Source organism: Chionomys nivalis, chromosome 14 (genome assembly GCF_950005125.1).
Source record: "Chionomys nivalis chromosome 14, mChiNiv1.1, whole genome shotgun sequence".
Lineage (NCBI taxonomy): Eukaryota > Metazoa > Chordata > Mammalia > Rodentia > Cricetidae > Chionomys > Chionomys nivalis.
The window spans coordinates 66,320,790-66,339,391 of record NC_080099.1 but is presented as its reverse complement, the minus strand read 5'-3'; the positions used below and the strand labels follow the sequence as shown (position 1 = coordinate 66,339,391).

At 38.2% G+C, this 18,602-nt stretch overlaps 1 pseudogene; it reads left to right on the top strand.

Moving 5' to 3' along the window:
* The first annotated feature begins 7,774 nt into the window (after positions 1-7,774).
* Positions 7,775-9,107, top strand: LOC130886547 (60S ribosomal protein L3-like; annotated as a pseudogene).
* Positions 9,108-18,602: the final 9,495 nt, after the last annotated feature.

Below are 18,602 nucleotides of genomic sequence, written 5' to 3'. Positions count from 1 at the left end.
GCTCCCACATGGTTAGCTTTACACCCGAAATAACAACACACAAATTGTATTCATTTAAACACTACCTGGCCCATTAGCTCTAGCCTCTTATTGGCTAATTCTCATATCTTCGTTAACCCATTTCTAATAATCTGTGAAGCACAACTAGGTGGTGGCTTACCGGGAAAGATCCTAACCTACATCCGTCTTGGGTCAGAGAATCATGGCGTCTGCCTGACTCTGCTTTCTTCCTCCCAGAATTCTGTTCTGTCTTCCCTGCCTATCTATGTTCTGACCTATAAGGCCAAGCAGTTTTCTTTATTAATTAACCAATGAAAGCAACAGATAGATAGATAGATAGATAGATAGATAGATAGATAGATAGATAGATAGGAGACACTCCTACATCATGTGTTATTGACAATGAAAAGGCTGAATGGATTTATTCATATTCCTTGTGGTTGGAGTCAATGTTTTGATTGGTGTTTATATAAAAAATATGTATCTGCCTGGGCATGGTTGCACACACCTTTAATCCCAGCACTTGGGAGGAAGACCCAGGTGGATCTCTGAGTTTGAGGCCAGTCTGATCCACAGAGTAAGTTCCAGAACAGTTGGAACTATATAAACAACATTGTTTCAAAAACAACAATAAAAATATGCGTCCTTCCTTGTGGAACTGGGGCTCGATGCTTTACTCTCAGCAGAAGATAAGCACAAAACAACTCCTTCAGAGCTCAGGGAGCATTAAGGTGGGCACAAAAAGAATGTAATAGCCAGAAGAAATGGTAGGTAGTTTAAAAGTAGATTCAATAATATACACTTTTTATCCTATCATTCCTATGTCCCTTTTTTTCTTTTTAGAAAGAGATTCACTCCCATCTCTTGGGAATGTGGGAGTTGTGATCTTAAAATTGCTTCTTGTTGTCTGTGGGAAATAGCATCTTTAGGGGTGCCTGAGAAAATTGGGATAATGGTAAGTTCTGGGACTTTGCTGTCTCATTTGTTGACCAGTCCCTGTGTGATGGGAAAGTACAGGGCATATCTGAGATCCTGATTGTAATAATCTGTGAGGATGGACCATCTCAGCTAGCTACTTTGAAATTGTCTAGTATGCAGACTTTTGGGGAAATGGCAATGGAAACATTCTGTGAGAATGGATCACCTGGACTACTTGTCTGTCTTCCTTTTGTTCTGAAAACATTCAAGTTTTAAAGGTAACATACGTATCTGCATAAATACAAATATTGAATGTGAGGTGTGCACAAATCAGTTAAAGATGATTCTCATGAGGACTCTGTAACCAATAAGATTTATCATCTCCTGTGGTCTCAGGGCTGTTCCCATGTAGTAGAATAAGCACATACGTCACCTGTCTTACAGGTTTTCTTGTTTTTCTTCATGTTTGTAGGCAAATTTTCAGGAGATCTCCCCCAGTCAAGTCTGATATTTATCAATTTTGAAGGAATCCATAGTTTATTTCATGTGGAAACAAAGGCATAATCCCCCCCCCCTTTCAATACATTTTGAACTCCACTCTAAAGTTAAGACATTCTTAAAATGTGTGGGCTGGTTTAACTAACAGTTTTCTACACTCCAATGTCTCTCAGTAGCTGCTGTTTTTGTTCATTTGTGTTTAAAGAAGTTAAAGTTAATAAAGCACTATGTAGGGTCCAAACACCCTGTCTTCCATCCTTATGTGACTTACTTTTTCATATTACTTTACTCTCTCTTTAAAAACTTCACTTTATTATTTTCAAATTGTTTATTTCTCTATATATACCCATTTCTTTTTTTTTCAGCACCTAAGCACATTTTCAAGCATACTGTAACTGTTCAAAGGTTTTTTCAGTCTGGGCTCGGCTTTTTGCTTGCCTGCATCCATTCTGTTGTGAGCCAAGCTTTAACGTGCCAGGCAGCAAGTTCCAGAGAGGATACAGTTGCTAGGAAGCTGTGTCTGATTCTTTGTCAGGAATTTTTCTCATATTTCTCAGGCCCTATGCTTGGATATACATGCCTGATATTAGGCACCAAATGTAAGCAGCCTTTCTTTGGATCACCAACTTCTGAATAATGATGAAAGGACTTCTTATTAATTGTGAAAGCTTGTTCTGAGCTTAGGCTTGTTCCCAACTAGCTTTTAAAACTTAAATTAACCTGTTTGTATTAATCTATGTTCTGCCACGTGGCTCATTATCTATCCTCAGCACAGAAAGTCCAACTTCTTCCACATCTGGCTGATAAATTTCCCATCTCAGATTCTTTCCCAGAGCTCCTATCTCTGCCCAGAAATCCCACCTATTCTCTTCTGCCTAGCTATTGACTGTTCAGCTCTTTATGAAACCAATCAGAACGTGCCTTAGGCAGGTGAAGTTAAACAGAGACATATCTTCACAGTGTACAAAAGGTGATCCCAACACAGAACCACTGTGGAGAGAACTGGTTCCTGCACACATGCACTGTTGTATTTATGCAGTTTAATGAGGCTGTCACTCCACATTCCAGATATCTCTCTTGTCAAAGTCACCGATCATCTTCCCAGGGTGTTGCTATACAGGCACTCTCCATTTTACCTTCCCATTTTAAAATGCCTTCCCATTTTACTGATCAGCTGCAGTTGACACAGTCATATTCTTCATCTGGAAGTTTTATCTGGAATTTGTCTCTTGGATTCTGGGAATCTACACTGTTGATGTTCCTTGTACCAATGGTGACTCCTCATTTACCGCTGGATCTGTTCTCTAACACTGGAGTGTCTGCGACTCTAACCTTTTTGTTCCATTCATTCTCATGGTTTTTCAAATGCTACTTACATGCCAGAAAATGCATGTACACCAACGCACTTCACTCTGCCACACTCACTTTTACTGTGTTTCAGAGACACTGATTTTACAAATGGCAAGGTTTTGTAGCAACTCCCCCCAGCAAATCTCTCAGGGCATGTTTTTCCCATAGCATGTTTCTCCTTCCTATCTCTGTCACATTTTGGTAATTCCTACATTTCAGACTTTCTCAGTGTTGCTGTCTCTGTTATGGTGACTAATGGTCTCTAGTGTTAACTGTTGTAGTATTCTAGTGCCCCGTGGACAGCATCCATAGAAGGTATTAATCTTCATCAGTGACTCTGTGTTCAGCTAGTGAGATGGCTCGGTGGGTTAAGGTACCTTCCTCCAAACCTGGCAACCATGGTTGGATCCCCAGAACCGACATAGTCTCTGGAAGGAGAGAATCAGCTCCTTAAGGTTGTCTTCTGTCCACTACATGTGTGCTATGACACACCTATGCCTCCACATGTATACACAATAAATAAATATGAAATGCATTATAAGATAATGTGTATATATTTGTGACCATTTTACTCTTCCAAATGGATATTTCTCCATATCTCCCCCTCTTCAGCTTTCCCTATTTTACTGAATAACAATGTATTAAAATTAGGTCAATTAATAACCCTCAAGTGACTAGTGACATTATATGTATATGTATAAAGCTAAAAATGATAAAATTTAGTGAAGACTCTTTCACCATACAATGCTGAAGGCCGACACCATTGTTGATCCTTTTAACTTGCATCTCTAGAACTATATTTCCAAATAATCCTCTTTTCTTTATTAAATAGCTTGCTTTAGGTATTTTGTTACAGTAATGAAAAACTAACAAATGCATTTTTTGCTACTTTAATATGAAACACAACAAAATTGCCATAAAAGGCTTGTTTTTTGAGGTTAGAGCTTCTGCTTTGTATTATCAGCAGGCTACTGCATGTGGCGGAGCAAATGAATGTAGACAGATTATATAGATATATACAGCTTTAATAAGGAAATAGACTTACAGGACCACAGGTTCCCGCGGCGGAGCAAAAGACAAAAAGAGCTGCTGGGCTCACGCCCGGCAGATTTATCCGTAAACATTAGCCCGAGGCGAACACGCCCCCAATGGGTGGGGCTATGTCCCTACATCTCCCCCTTTTGTCTAAATAAGATAGAACCAAACCAAATACAACTATATACAATAATAACAAATAATAAATATAACAAACAATATTGAGAACAAAACTTTTGCTAAACATTCTATCTCAAGGAGTCTAAATAACATAGAGAGTAACTACAATTATATAATCTTTAACTCCGTCAAAGATCTGAGAAGGGAATAAAGATTACTTAACAATCGAGAGATATCCAAAATGTGTAACAATTGACAGAGACAACTGACTACCTGGGCAATCACCCAAAGTCTCGTTTGCAATGTTGAGTCAACCAACTTTGGCTAAGGCCTAACATAACTGGCATACCATTATTAAAGGCAAGGAACTTTTTTAGGACTATCCTACCCTGTCTTGGCAAGATAAGACAATCCTGTTTTATCCACTTAGGGATATTTTGTATCTTTGTCAGAAGTTGAGGTATGGGCTTTTTTTTAACCCAAAGGCCAGTTCTGCCAAGAAGACAAACTCCCAGTGGAGTGTCTTTGGTGCTCAACGTTCTCTCGGGAGTAGAGTGGTGTTGCCAGGAGTAATTGTGTCTCTTTGGCATAGAAATTTTAGGTTAGATTAAAGGCCATTTTCTACAGCTCTTTGAAGAGGCTGAAGATCATACTATCTATACTAAATATAATCTCTATGTAACTAAAAGACCTGATAAACTTAAAAATAAATATGACAAACATATAATTCTCAATACCTATCTAACTTTGAAGACTAAAAGAATAAACAACTGTGCAATATATGAAGACAATGATCTTCAACTGTAAACAATGTCATAGTATCAGAGGTAGAAATGTACAATGTAATATGGTAGAAGTATCAATACAATATAGACAAAGTTATAAGCATACTCATACAAAAATAGAGGTAGGAACACTCACATTCAATATTTAACATATCAGTATACAAGAAACAGTACCAGTACAATTTTCTATAAACAGTAATTTACAAATACCAATCATCCCAAAAAACCAGTTAATCCCCCTTCCGAGTCACGTTCTCTGTAGTAACTGGAAATGACTGAACCATGTTTGCCATGGGGGCCTGTGAGGCCCCCCCTCTCACGTTTTCCGTCTGTATTAGGTTGCCTTGTCTATCTCTTGTAGACCTGCACTCATTCGTCCAGTGTCTGCCCTTTTCACATCTTCTACATAAACCTGAAGGCTGAGTCCTCCTATTTTTGTTATTTTTAGAAGATGCATTATTATTATTTCTGAAAATCCGTTGTCTACAATTCCTTTTTATATGACCCATTTTGCCACAATTAAAACATTTGGTATTTTGATGTCTCCTTTTACCATTGGAAATTGCTTTTTCTACCCATGCTTTAGTGCCATAGTCAAATGTATCAACATCTAGTGTATGCAAGACCCATTCTTTTAATGGCGCTGATCTGAGCTTTAAAGGTCCCAAAATCCTTTTGTATTCCACATTTGTATTTTCATAAGCCAAAGTCTCGATCATTATACGTCTTACTTTTGGGTTAGATATCCCTATTTGTACAGCTTTAGTTATTCTTTGTAAAAAGTCACTAAAGGGTTCTCTCTGACCCTGTTTAACTCTGACAAATGATTTCATCCTCTGTCCTGGGTCTTGCACCCTGTCCCAAGCCCTTAAGGCTGCTGTAGTACACACGGAGAGTATGTTTTCATCCAAATTAGCTTGTTCCTGAGGCTCAGAAAATAGCCCCTCTCCCAAAATTTGATCTATGGAAATCTCAGTTCCCTTTGCTCTTTCTTGCTGTTTTAAAAGTCTAGCCTCTTGCCTGAATAAGCATTTTCATTTTAATTGCGTTCCACTCTCAAGGACAGCAGAGCTCAGCTGAAACCAGTCAGAGGGCGTGACCTTATTCGTGGTGGCCCAAGACCTTAGCATCTCTTTAACAAAAGAGGCATTCATTTCAAAAGTCATTACAGCCTGTTTAATTTTTTTGAGATCATTCATACGGACAGGTTCCCATGTATCTTCCTTGATGAACCTAGGGTTTTTGGAACCAACTACTTTCTCAGTTGTTACAACTGGAAAGGCAGGTAGAACTGTAGGTAGAGCTTTGTGGGAATTGTCCCGGAGGGATTTACCCACAGATTTAGTTAAAATATGCTTTTCTACCTCTTGCTCTTCTTTCTCAGAATTTAGAAATTCCTCAATCATTTCAATTTTATTTACCATTGCCTTTTTTAATGTCTGAATCTCCTGTCCAGAATTATGTTTTAAAGCCTTCATTGAGGATTCTAAAGTATGAAGTTTGTCCATTAGAGATAATGTCTCATCTTTGGACATAAGTTTTATAGCATATACCGTGCCTTCTTGTACAGATAATCTTTTTGTCAATCTGTCATAAGCTTTAGACAAAATCCGATTGTCACATTCAGCAGTTTTGATTCTCTCAGTTAATGTTTCTGTTCCTACTGAAAGGGACTGTAGCTTACGATCCAAATCAGCTGTTCCTTCTTCCATAGTAATGAATTTCTCCTTAATATCAGCCGTTAATATTTCAGTTCCTACTGAAAGGGACTGAAGCTTACAACTCAAATCAGCTGTTCCCTCTTCCATAGTAATGAATTTCTCCTTAACATCAGCCTGTACCTCTTCTAAATTTTTTTTAGTTTGTCGAGTTGTGTTAAACAAAGATCTGTTCTCTGCCTGGAGAACTTCAAACTGATTTTTGAGAAGATTGTTGTTATTCTCAATTGTTTTTAAGCGTTTTTCAGTTTGTCGAGTTGTGTTAAACAAAGATCTGTTCTCTGTCTGGAGAACTTTAAACTGATTTTTGAGAAGATTGTTGTCATTCTCAATTATTTTTAAGCGTTAAACCTCGTCTCGTAAAGACTTTATCATATTTTTATTGTCAAACCATACAGTACCAAGGAAAACTACGAATCCCAGAAAGATCCATATCTGTGGGCTGACAGACACTTTTTGTAAAATCTCCCACATGGTACAACTGAAAAGGCTGTTAAAGTCTTGAATGGTAATGTTTTTAGACATTTTTCTTATTTATAAAAGAAAATTATGTACCTGTAATGAAGTTTTCCTGCCAGTGGTGGCTAAAGAAATGCACCTGAGTCCACGTGGTCTAAGCCAGAGCCGGTCTGAAACAATTAACTCAAAACAAAAATTATTGTACTGCCTGTTAAGGAAAGGGGTTGGTGGCTTTTACTTCAAAACCGCGGGTGCTTTACTTAAATCAGGCAGTGAAGGTTTGGAAGAAACAGGGAGCTATTAACTGCTCTGTGGGGGTTGCTGCTCTGCGACCGTAGTGGCCTGGAGTGGGGGAAGGGAAAGCGAGCAGGGAGCACGCTGTAAATCGCCTTCCTGAGCTCAGGCAACTAGCCGGGAAAGGTGGAGCTTGCGCCCCCCCTGTGCCGGGTCGGGGGCAAAATAGCCCCACGTTGGGCGCCAAATGTGGCGGAGCAAATGAATGTAGACAGATTATATAGATATATACAGCTTTAATAAGGAAATAGACTTACAGGACCACAGGTTCCCGCGGCGGAGCAAAAGACAAAAAGAGCTGCTGGGCTCACGCCCGGCAGATTTATCCGTAAACATTAGCCCGAGGCGAACACGCCCCCAATGGGTGGGGCTATGTCCCTACAACTGCACTTGCACAGCTTCTGAAGTCCAGTAAAGTTTCTCAGGTTCTATTATAACAGCCTGGAGATAATGAACACATTATGTATGACAGTATGTGTAATGACAGTATACACACACACATATAATATTTGATGTTAATATTTGAATAATTATGCATCCACTGCAATAATATTAGAAAACAGAGAGACTCTATTGGTGGTGGTGTGTGACAGAGAGATGTCTCACAGCAAATTTTCTGCTCCCAGGCATGGGTCCTTGGGCTTCTTGCCTCAGAAATGCCACAGCAGGCATCATAATAAAGTGAAGAAGAAGAAGAAAAAAAAACAAAAACAAAATAATAATAAAGTGAAGAGCTTCCCCAAGGATGACCCTTCGAAGCCTGTTCACCTCACGGCCTTTCTAGGCTACAATGCTGGCATGACCCACATTGTCGGGGAGGTTGACAGACCAGGATCCAAGGTGAACAAGAAGGAAATCATGGAGGCTGTAACCATTGTAGAAACACCACCGCACCAAAGATACAGAGAAACCCTGTCTCAAAAAACCAAAAAAAAAAAAAAAAAAAAGAAAAAGAAACACCACCTATGATAGTTGTGGGCATCATGGGATATGTCAAAAACCCCATGGGATCTCCACACCTTCAAGACAGCATTTGCTGAGCACATCAGTGATGAGTGTAAAAGGTGCATTTCTAAAAGAACTGGCACAAATCTAATAATGCCTTCACCAATAAGAAATGGCAGAATGACACGGGAAAGAAACAGCTGGAGAAAGACTTAAATAGCATGAAGAAGTACTACCAAGTCATCCGCAAAATTGCTCACACTCAAATGGGTCTGGTTCCTCTGTGCCAGAAGAAGACACACTTGATGAAGACCCAGGTGAATGGGGGTACTGTGGCTGAGAAGCTATACTGAGCCTGGGAGAGGCTTGAGCAGCAGGTTCCTGTGAACCAAGTATTTGGGCAGAATGAGATGATTGATGTCATCGGGGTGACAAAAGGCAAAGGCTACAAAGAGGTGGCCAGTCATTGGCATACAAAGAAACTGCCCCATAAGACCCATTGAGGGTTGCCTGTATTGGTGTTTGGCACCCTGCCCGAGTGGTCTTCTCTGTGGCTCGGGCTGAGCAGAAAGGCTACCCTCATCGGACAGACATCAACAAGAAGATTTACAAGACTGATCAAGGCTACCTTCTCAAGGATGGCAAGCTGATCAAGAACAATGTATCTACTGACTATGACCTTTCTGACAAAAGCATCAACCCACTGGGTGGCTATGTCCATTATGATGAGGTAGCCAATGACTCCATCATGCTCAAAGGCTGTGTGGTGGAAATCAAGAAGGGAGTGCTCACTTTCCACAAGTCCTTGCTGGTGCAGACCAAATAACAGGCTCTGGAGAAGATTCACCTGAAATTTATTGACACCACCTCCAAGTTTGGCCATGGTCATTTCCAAACCATGGAGGAGAAAGCATTCATGGGACCACTGAAGAAGGACTGTTTTGCCAAGGAGGAAGGTGCTTTATCCCAGAATTTGCTTAACTAGTGTGGTCTCAATAAAAACGTTTCCAGTGGAAGAAATAGAAAGAAAGAGAAAGAAAGAAAGAAAGAAAGAAAGAAAGAAAGAAAGAAAGAAAGAAAGAAAGAAAGGAAGGAAGGAAGGAAGAAAGAAAGAAAACAGAGAACATCGTGGAGAATGTATCCACAATGTGTGTGTGTATTTATGTGTTAATATATTATCATCTGAACATCACCAATCTGTCACATTATCAGCTTAAAAGATATCTTTATTTTCTAAATGGAGTTTTATTCTATATAATTTTATGAATGTTTTATGCCTAATATGCTAATGGCAGAAGTTGCAAAGTAATCCCACACTATTTCAGAATTGCATATAATAAAGGGTTATTTATTTAGGGGAGATTTACAGATCACTGTCCTAGATCACAATCCTCTGCATGAACGGGGAACAGGAACGGAATATAGCAGCTGGAAGTGAGGGCCAGAAGCAAGAGAGCCAGTGTAGGCTTTACAGTTGCATTTATAGTATAAGAGACCATGCCCAAGTGGGCTGGTATCTTAAAGGCTATTGACTGAAGAAGCAGAAGGAGCTCCCACAGTATCTCCCCCTTTTGTTTAAATATGAGAGTTCCAAAACCAATACAAAACTATATACACTAGGAATAGATATCAAGTATAATATTAGAATTACAATTAGTATAAACAATATTAAGCAAGGGACATATGCTAAATGTTTTAATAAACATTCTATTGTAAGGAGTCTACATCTTATATTGGAAATGACTTGGCTAGATCATAAAAGCATGGAAACTATGACTATCTAATCTTCAACCCCATCAAAGATCTGAGAAGAGAGATAATACTACTTGAGTAGGCAGGAAGTGCAATCAAGCAGCTTCCAAAATGTGCAGTAGATGACAGAGACAATTGGCTGCCTGAGCAATCACCCAAAGTTTTGTTTGCAATATTGAAGCAACCAACTTTGGCTAATGCCTAGAGTAACTGATAGACCATTTTCAGAGGCAGGAAATTTTTCAAAACCGTCTTACCCTGTCTTGGCAAGATTTGATAGTCTTTTCTCTTATTTCCTGCTTGTCCAGTCTAGACATTGTGCACTTTGTCAGTGGTTGAGGCATGGGCAGTTTCTTGCTCAAAGGTCAGTTGTGCCAAGAAGAAGACAAACTCCAAGTGAAGTGTCTTTGGTGCTCAACACTCTCTCGGGAATAAATCAGTGCTGCCAGGAGCAATCGTGTCTCACGGCAACAGAATCCTAAGTTATTTAAATGCCATATTCTACAGATCTTTGAAGTGGTTGAAGGTTACCTGTCTATGCAGTATACAATCTCTGTGTATCTAAAGAACCTAATTAGTCTGACTAAACATATAACAAACATGAATGACTATTGACTTAATACTACATAACTTAAAGATTAAGAGTTCATGTAAGATTATTAAACTATCTTTAAACAACTGTGCAGTAAAGGAGGACAATGACATCAAAATGTAAATAATGTGTAAATATCTTAATCAGAGGTAGAAATATATAATGAAATGTGATAAATATATCCTAAAACTGTATCAATATACAAAATGTCTTAAACAGAGATAGAAACATGCATAAATACAATATGACAAAATAATTTTGCATAGGTTTACAAATATTGTAAACAAAAATAAATATAATTTGAACTTGTATCAATATACAAGAAACTATACCAGAGCCAGGTGGTGGTGTTTCTAATGGTGACAACAAACTTTGTTAGGGGAAGGGATGATGCTTTCTAGAATTACTTCCAGCTGTCATGAGGGCAATGTTTATTTTATGGAATCCTGTAAAAGTAAAATGATGGTTAAGTTTCAAGATTGCTGTTCTGTATAATTACAAAAGGTCTCTGAGTAGTTGATGGGGTCTTTATGTTGTTTATTTGTTTGTTTTGAAGTTGTTATTTGGAGAATAAGTTCTTATCTGACCAGAACATTGTAAGAAGATGCGCCATTTCTGTAGCTGGTACCCAAAAACCAGTCTCATAGTAGTACTATCAGCATCATGATGTCATATCAACCAGATGGAGTTGTTGTTGTGGGGCCCCATCTTCTTCCTGGAAGCTTCAAAGATTACTGCAGGAAAATCTACTGTTCATTGTGGAAAGCTTAAGCATTATTCATATAAACATTTATTCAATGAAAGATACAATAAAAACAAAATGGGCATGGAGAAAAGTAAAATATTTCCTTAAAATCTATATTCATACTGTCACATACCAGATGGCTCCTGAGACAGAAATTCTGAATTTTGCTTTTAACAACATCCTTTAAAGAAGGATAGCCATTGTCCAATTCCAAAGTCGGCTGTTATTTTTAAGTAGAGATGTATATGTGTCCAAATAATTAAATTTACTATGTAGATAATACAGCATCATAAGGCAGACTTCTCTTTGTTTGTTGATTCTTTCTGGATAGCTATATTTTTATCTTTAGGCATCTATATGTCCAATGTTTCTCCACTCTTTGAAGATGAATATTTTCCTGCAAAGACAAGAACAGAACCTTGCCCCAACCCTTATGAAGTTTTCTTACCACCTGTAGGGTTGTCACCTCTGTGGATGAGCTATAATTTCTCTTTCTGAAGAGGTTTCTCATGTTCAAACTGAATCTTTATCAATTTTGATGGTATCCATAGCTTTTCTTCTCCTGTGGAAACAGGAGTGAAAACCCTTTCCCAATGTAGCACATCTCCTGGTTTCCATTTTGAGGTCAACACATCCTTGAAATATATTGGCTGATTTAATTCAGAAGTTTTTTCTATTATCCAATGTCTCTCTTATGCTGTTGTTCCTTTCTCATTAGCATTAAGAAAATTCAAGGTTAATAAAGCATTATGCAATCTATTTCAGGAGGTATATCCATCCCTTTCTATTTGTTTAGCATATCCTTTATAGTTTGATTTGATCTTTCTATAACTGCCTGATCTGTAAGATTGTTTGGTATACCTGTAATATGCTTTATATTATAATAATCAAGAAATGTTTCATTTTCTTTGAAACACATACTGGACCATTATCTGTCTTTATTTGTTCTGGTATATCCATGGTGGCAATAACTTCTAATAGATTCATGATTACTGAATCAACCTTTTCTGAGCTCAAGGCAGTTGCCTATTAAAAACCTGAATAAATGTCAATCATGTCATTTACATATTTTAATTTTCCAAATTCTGTAAAATGGAACACATCCATCTGCCAGATTTAATTCATTTGAGTACCCTTTGGGTTACTCCCTGCTGCTAATGGTGTTTGGTTACAGAAAGAGTAAGTAGGACACTTCATTATAATCTCTTTAGCTTGTTGCCATGTAATAGGAAACTCTTTCTTTAAACCTTTGTTGTTGACATAATGTTTCATATGAAATTCTGAGGCCTTCAGTACACTTCCAATCAATAATCAATCAATTTCTGCATTACCTTGTGCTAAAGGACCTGGTAGACCAGTATGGGATTGGATGTGTGTTATGTATATGGTACAAAGCCTATTCTTGATTATATCTTGATACTGTATGAATAATGAAGTCAATTCTATTTCATCTGGTATAAATTCAGCAGTTTCAATATGCAAGACAACTCTTTCTGCATATTGTGAATCAGTAACTTTATTGAGAAGTTCTTTAAAATCTCTTCATACCATGAGAATAGCATATAATTCTGCCTTTTGGACAGAATTATAAGGGCTTTTCTCCACCTTATTTAAATTTTCTGATTTGTAACCTGCCTTTCTGATTTATTTGTATATGTATAAAATGTATGGGCTCCAGTTATTGGTACATCACATACAATTCAGGTAAGAATCCAAATAGTTCTCTTTATAAGGTTAATTCTATCACTTTTCGGGATAACTGCTATTAATTTCTCCCCCAAAATCAGCACAAACTCTTTGCCAAGTTTCATTGTCTTCCAATAATTTTTAATTTCATCAGCAGTAAAAGGAACTATAATCTCTGCTGGATCTATACCTGCTAGTTGATGAAGTCTCAATTTTCTTTTTATAATTAATTCAAAGTCTTTTACCACATATGTTTTTAAATTTTACTTGTTTTTTAGTGGTAAAAAGATCCATTCTAAGATAATCTTCCCTCTGCATTAAAATTTCTGTAGGGGAAATTCTGGAAGGCTACAGTTAAGATTTGGATTTACTCTATCTACATATGCCTCCTGTAATTTCTCTTCAACAGCCACCAATTCTTTTCCCACTTCAGCTGCTAATTCTCTGGGACTATTTAAGTCTTTGTCACCATCTAAGGTTTTGTTTAAATAAACTATTAGGTCAGGTGTTATCCCAACAGCCAGTTGTAGGCTGGAAATACCTCCTAACAATCTTTGAAAGTCATTAGGAGTCCACAATTGGTCACTCCTAATTTGTGCCTTTTGTCTTGTAATTTTCTGTAAACCTATTATGTAACCTAGGTAATTGACAGACTCTCCTCTTTGTATTTTTTCAGTAGTAATTTGTAATGCCCATTTAAGCAAAACTTTTTTTGATTCTTTAAACATTCTTTCTAAAGTATCTTTATTTGAATCAGATAACAAAATGCTGTCCATGTAATGGTAAATTATAGACTTAGAAAATTGCTTGCATATTCTTTCCAATGACTGATTTACAAAGTATTGACACAGTGTGAGACTACTGTTCATTCCCTGTGGGAGGATTGTCCATTGGTATCTCTTAGTAGGCTGAGAATTATTGTAAGTAGGCACTGTGAAAGCAATTTTTTTCTCAATCCTTTTCTTATAAAGGTATAGTGAATAAACAGTCCTTTAAATCAATAACTGTAAGAGACCATCCTTTTGATAATAGAGAAGGCAGAGGAATTTCAGATCATAGAGGGCCCAATAGGTTGGATAACTTTGTTGGCAGATTTTAGATTTGTCACCATTCTCCATTTTCCAGATTTCTTTTAAAGAACAAATACAGGAGAATTCTAAGGGCTGGTTGATTCTGCAATAAGGTGAGCATCTAATTGCTTCTGTACCAGCTATTCCAAAGCCTGCAGTCTGTCTTCCATTAAAGTCCATTCTTTAACCCATATAGGTTTCTCTGTTAACCATTTTAAAGGCAAGGCAGTTAGTACCTCTGAAGGTTTGCTAGTTGATTTGTGTTTTTGTACAGTCTGAATGACTGGTGACCATTGTTTATATTTTATAATATCTTTCCCAGAAACATGGGTTTTGGGGACTGCATGAATGTTAATCTGGGTATTCCATTGCTGCAATAGGTCATGGCCCCATAAATTCACTGCAATATCAGCTATATATGGCCTTAGCCTTCCTTTTTGTACTTCTAGCCCTATTCATTCAACCCACCTTGTACTTTGTTTTACTTGAGATAGGGTTCCAAGTCCTAAGAATTGAATATCTGCCTCTTGAAGAGTTCAATCTGGATGCCAAGATTTTGAAGTAATGATAGTCACAGTTGCACTTGTATCTACTAATCCATCAATTACAATGTCATTTTTATATATGAATGGAAAACAGAAACAGAGTCTAGCAGCCAGAAGCAAGAGCCAGAAGCAAAAGAGAGAGAGAGAGAGAGAGAGAGAGAGAGAGAGAGAGAGAGAGAGAGAGAGAGAGTAGGCTTTACACCTGCATTTATAGTATAAGAGACTATACCCAAGTGGGTCTATTAACTGAAGGAGCAGAAGGAGCTCCCACAGAAATATACCATTATTTCCCTGTGTTAATTAATGTACCTTATAAGTGTAAATCTTTTTCTTTGAGATAGGTCTTACTATGTAGCTCTGGCTAGCCTGAAACTCACTATGTAAGCCAGGCTATCCTGGAGCTCACAGAAATCTACATGCTGCCACTTCCTAGAAGTGGGGGCTTAAAGGCTTGCATCACCACATCTGGCATAAGTGTAAATCTCAATGGCCAATTAATTTTCTACATTTTGCATGGATTTTTGATAATGCTTGGATCCTTTGTCCCTGTTCATTCTTTGTTTTTTCAAGACAGAGTATCTCTGTATAGTCCTGGCTTTCCTTGAATGCATTCTATAGACCAGGATGACCTCAAACTCAGGTGTTTGCTGCCTCTGCATCCTGAATGTTGGAATTAAAGGCATGTATCACCATAATCAGCTGTTCCTGATTATTCTTTAAGAAGTATTATTTGAGTCTGGATAGATGCCCAAGAAGGCAAGAGTGCATATTGATCTAGAAGATCTGTATTCTTTTCCCTTGCCCACATTGGGCAGTTCACAATGGCCTACAACATGAGTCCCAGGGAATTCAATGTCCTCTTCTGTCCTCTGCAGGCATGTACAAACACATGACAGATACATATAGATTCAATACACACCAGTAAAAATAAAAAGAGATTACCTGTTATATAGTGATCAGGACTATGAAACCTTTAATGGAGGCATAATAATGGAGGGAATATATTTGCATGGTGGCTCTCACCTATAATTCTAGCACTTGGAAAATTAAGGAAAAATTATTTTGAATTTGAGGACAGTCAGGGTTATAGAGTAAAAACCCCATCTCATAAATAATAATAAAGGATATTAGTTACGAAGTTAAACATTTTTTGAATTGTTTAATCTACATTCCTCTCGAAGGGAAATGGCAGCATATTGTGTGAAATATGTGTGCTCTGTTGTAAAGGTGTTTAAATGCATTGATGAGAAAACACCATGGACTAGGTGCAAATTATTACCCATAAAGATATACCTTGCTGTGGGAACTCTTTCAGCCAATAGCCTTTAAGATACTGGCCTAATTTGGACATGGTCTCATGTACTATAAATGCAGGTGAAAAGCATGCATGAGTCTGTTGGCTGCTGGATTCAGTTCCAGTTCCCAGCACACACAGAGGACTGTGGACCACTACTCTTTCTGTGAGTTTATTCCCAGATAAATAAATCTTTGTTATACTCTATTCCAGGCTATTGTAGAACTCTTTTGTACACCAGCAAATTGGCACCAACATGGTCTGAATCCATGCCACTGCAGGGCCCTACCCAGGCCCTTATGGCCTTGTCCCACCCTATGCAGCTTAACTACACCTTCGCAGCTGAACTACCTCTCTGTGCAGTTTGGCTTTGCTGGCCCACCATGGCGATTTGGCAACTCCCCACTGGCTCATGGCCCATGTGGCTTGGTCAGGCCTGCTACTACTGCCCAATGTGTTCTGCTGCAACTCCTCCATAGCTTCTCTGGCTTCTGCCAGGCCTGCTCTGATAAGGCCACGTTCCGACTCTGGGAGCAAGGGCTCTAATCCTGCACCTAGAGCACCTGGAGGTTTGCATTCCCAGTTCAGATCCACAAATTCTTGGCTTGAGCTTGGGCCAGTAACCTCACGGCTAGCATCTACCTGCTAGTTCTGGGTTCCTTGATATTCTGCCCATCTCAAACCTCCATAGGCAGATGTGCTGCTCTTAAGTCATTAACCAAAATTGTTAGTATTTCTAAGTCTCCGGTAATTCAGGTATTGATCTTGGACCTGTCTTACATTCACAACTCTGACACCTGCTGGCCAATCAAAATTATTATGCCAACAACAATTTTCTGAAAATTATAATGGAAGTAAGTTAATTTAATTAATAAAGAAAGAAAGAAATTTGAAAATAAATTGTAAACCAACCCCAAGATAATATCAAAATTTAACAACATTTTTGTTTCTACTAAGGATGGAATTCTGCAGGAACTACGTGAGCTACCTTGTACATATATTTTTTGTGATCATGGTGGCAATTAGCTTTGCTCTTCATATTGTATCCTTAAATAAATGGTTTGATAACAGAGTCAAGAATGAGAAAATTTTAGAAAGGATAGAGTCTTTAGCTGAAAGGATTCATACAATTGAAAATGCTAACCTTAGTTTGACAAGAAAAATTCATGTCAATGGGTTATAAAACTTTACAAAAGGGTACTGAGAGATTACCTGAAAGGAATCATACTTTTGAAATTGACAATCAAAGTCTGTTAAAAATGTATAATAAGCTAAAAGGTAGACCATCTCTCCAGGAAGCAATCTACACACCGCTCAAATAATATCTAAGGATGAGAAGATATTATTAATAAAAATTTAAAACCTTGGAATCATGTGCAGAATCAGAACAAGTAATTAATTGATTTTATGATATAAGTAGAAATATTTACAGGTCAAGGGATTCAGGCTTTACAAATGACAGTGATAAAAAGAGTTGAATAAATTGAAGAACTTGTCAGAATTGATAAACAAGAAGAGGAGATACAGGCAAAGGTACAGGCAAAGGATTTAACTTTGCCAGTACCTCTCAGAGTCAGACATGACTTACCAAGAGTTGTAGCTACTTATCCTGTTATTACTTCTGAAAATCCAGCAAATACTCAATACCAATACAAAGAATATAAATAGAAACCTATACATATGAATGATTAAAAGAAATTAAGCAAACAGTAATATCTTATGACATGCAGTCACCATTTGATAGGGAGATGGTAATGACATGGACTTTAAGCAATAGGGTTCCTTCCTCCACATGATTGACTTTAACTAGTCTCAGTGGTGCTAGAAGATGGGATGCAGTTATAGTGGAAGTACTATTATAGAGACGAGGTGTAACATGAGGGGGCCTGCCTGATGGGGTTTCTGTACTGCCCAGTACCCCACAGCTGGCAAGTCCCAAAGAAAATCACACATAGGTCTACATGAGTTATAAACTGATTGGCCCATTAGCTCAGGTTGCTTATTAGCTCTTATCACTTATATTAACCCATTATTCTAATCTATATTAGCTATGTGGTTCAGTACCTTTCACAGTGGGGCAGATAACATGTTACTTCTTTGAAGTTTGGGCAGGAGTGGGGAAAGAGCTTCCTTCTTCCCAGAATCCTCCTGTTCTCCCTGTCCTGCCTCTACTTCCTGTCTGGTTTTCCCACTTACGCTTCCTTCCTGCACCATTTCCCAACACGAGGGGCCTGCTTGTTGGGGTTCCTGTCCCAACCAGTACCCACATTCGGCAAGCCCCAAAGAAAATCGCACAGAGATCTCCATAAGTTATAAAACTGTTGGCCCATTAGCTCAGTTTTCTTATTACCATCTACTTCCTGTCTGGTTGACCCACCTATACTTCCTGCCTGGCCAATCAGCATTTATTTAAAACATGCTTGACAGAATACAGACAATTCTTTTGCACCACTTTCCCCTCTTTTTTTAACAAAGGAAAATACCCATAGTCCATTTTTGGGGAATGTGGGCATAGTATTCCAGGCTACTTCCTGCTGGTTGGGGGCGCTAATAATCTTATGGGGACCTAAAGAAAATTTAGAGTTATAATCAAGTCTTGACTGGAGTATCCAGTGAGTCTTCATCATCTCAGGCAGCAGTCTTGAATCTGTTCTGGATGTAGAACTCTCGACAGCCAAGCCGTCTGTTCGTACCGGAGATTTCTCAGGTGATCTTCCTTGATCGAACTGGATTTTTCTTAACTCACAATGAATCCACAGCCTCTCATTTTCTGTGGAAACAAAAGCAAAATCTCTT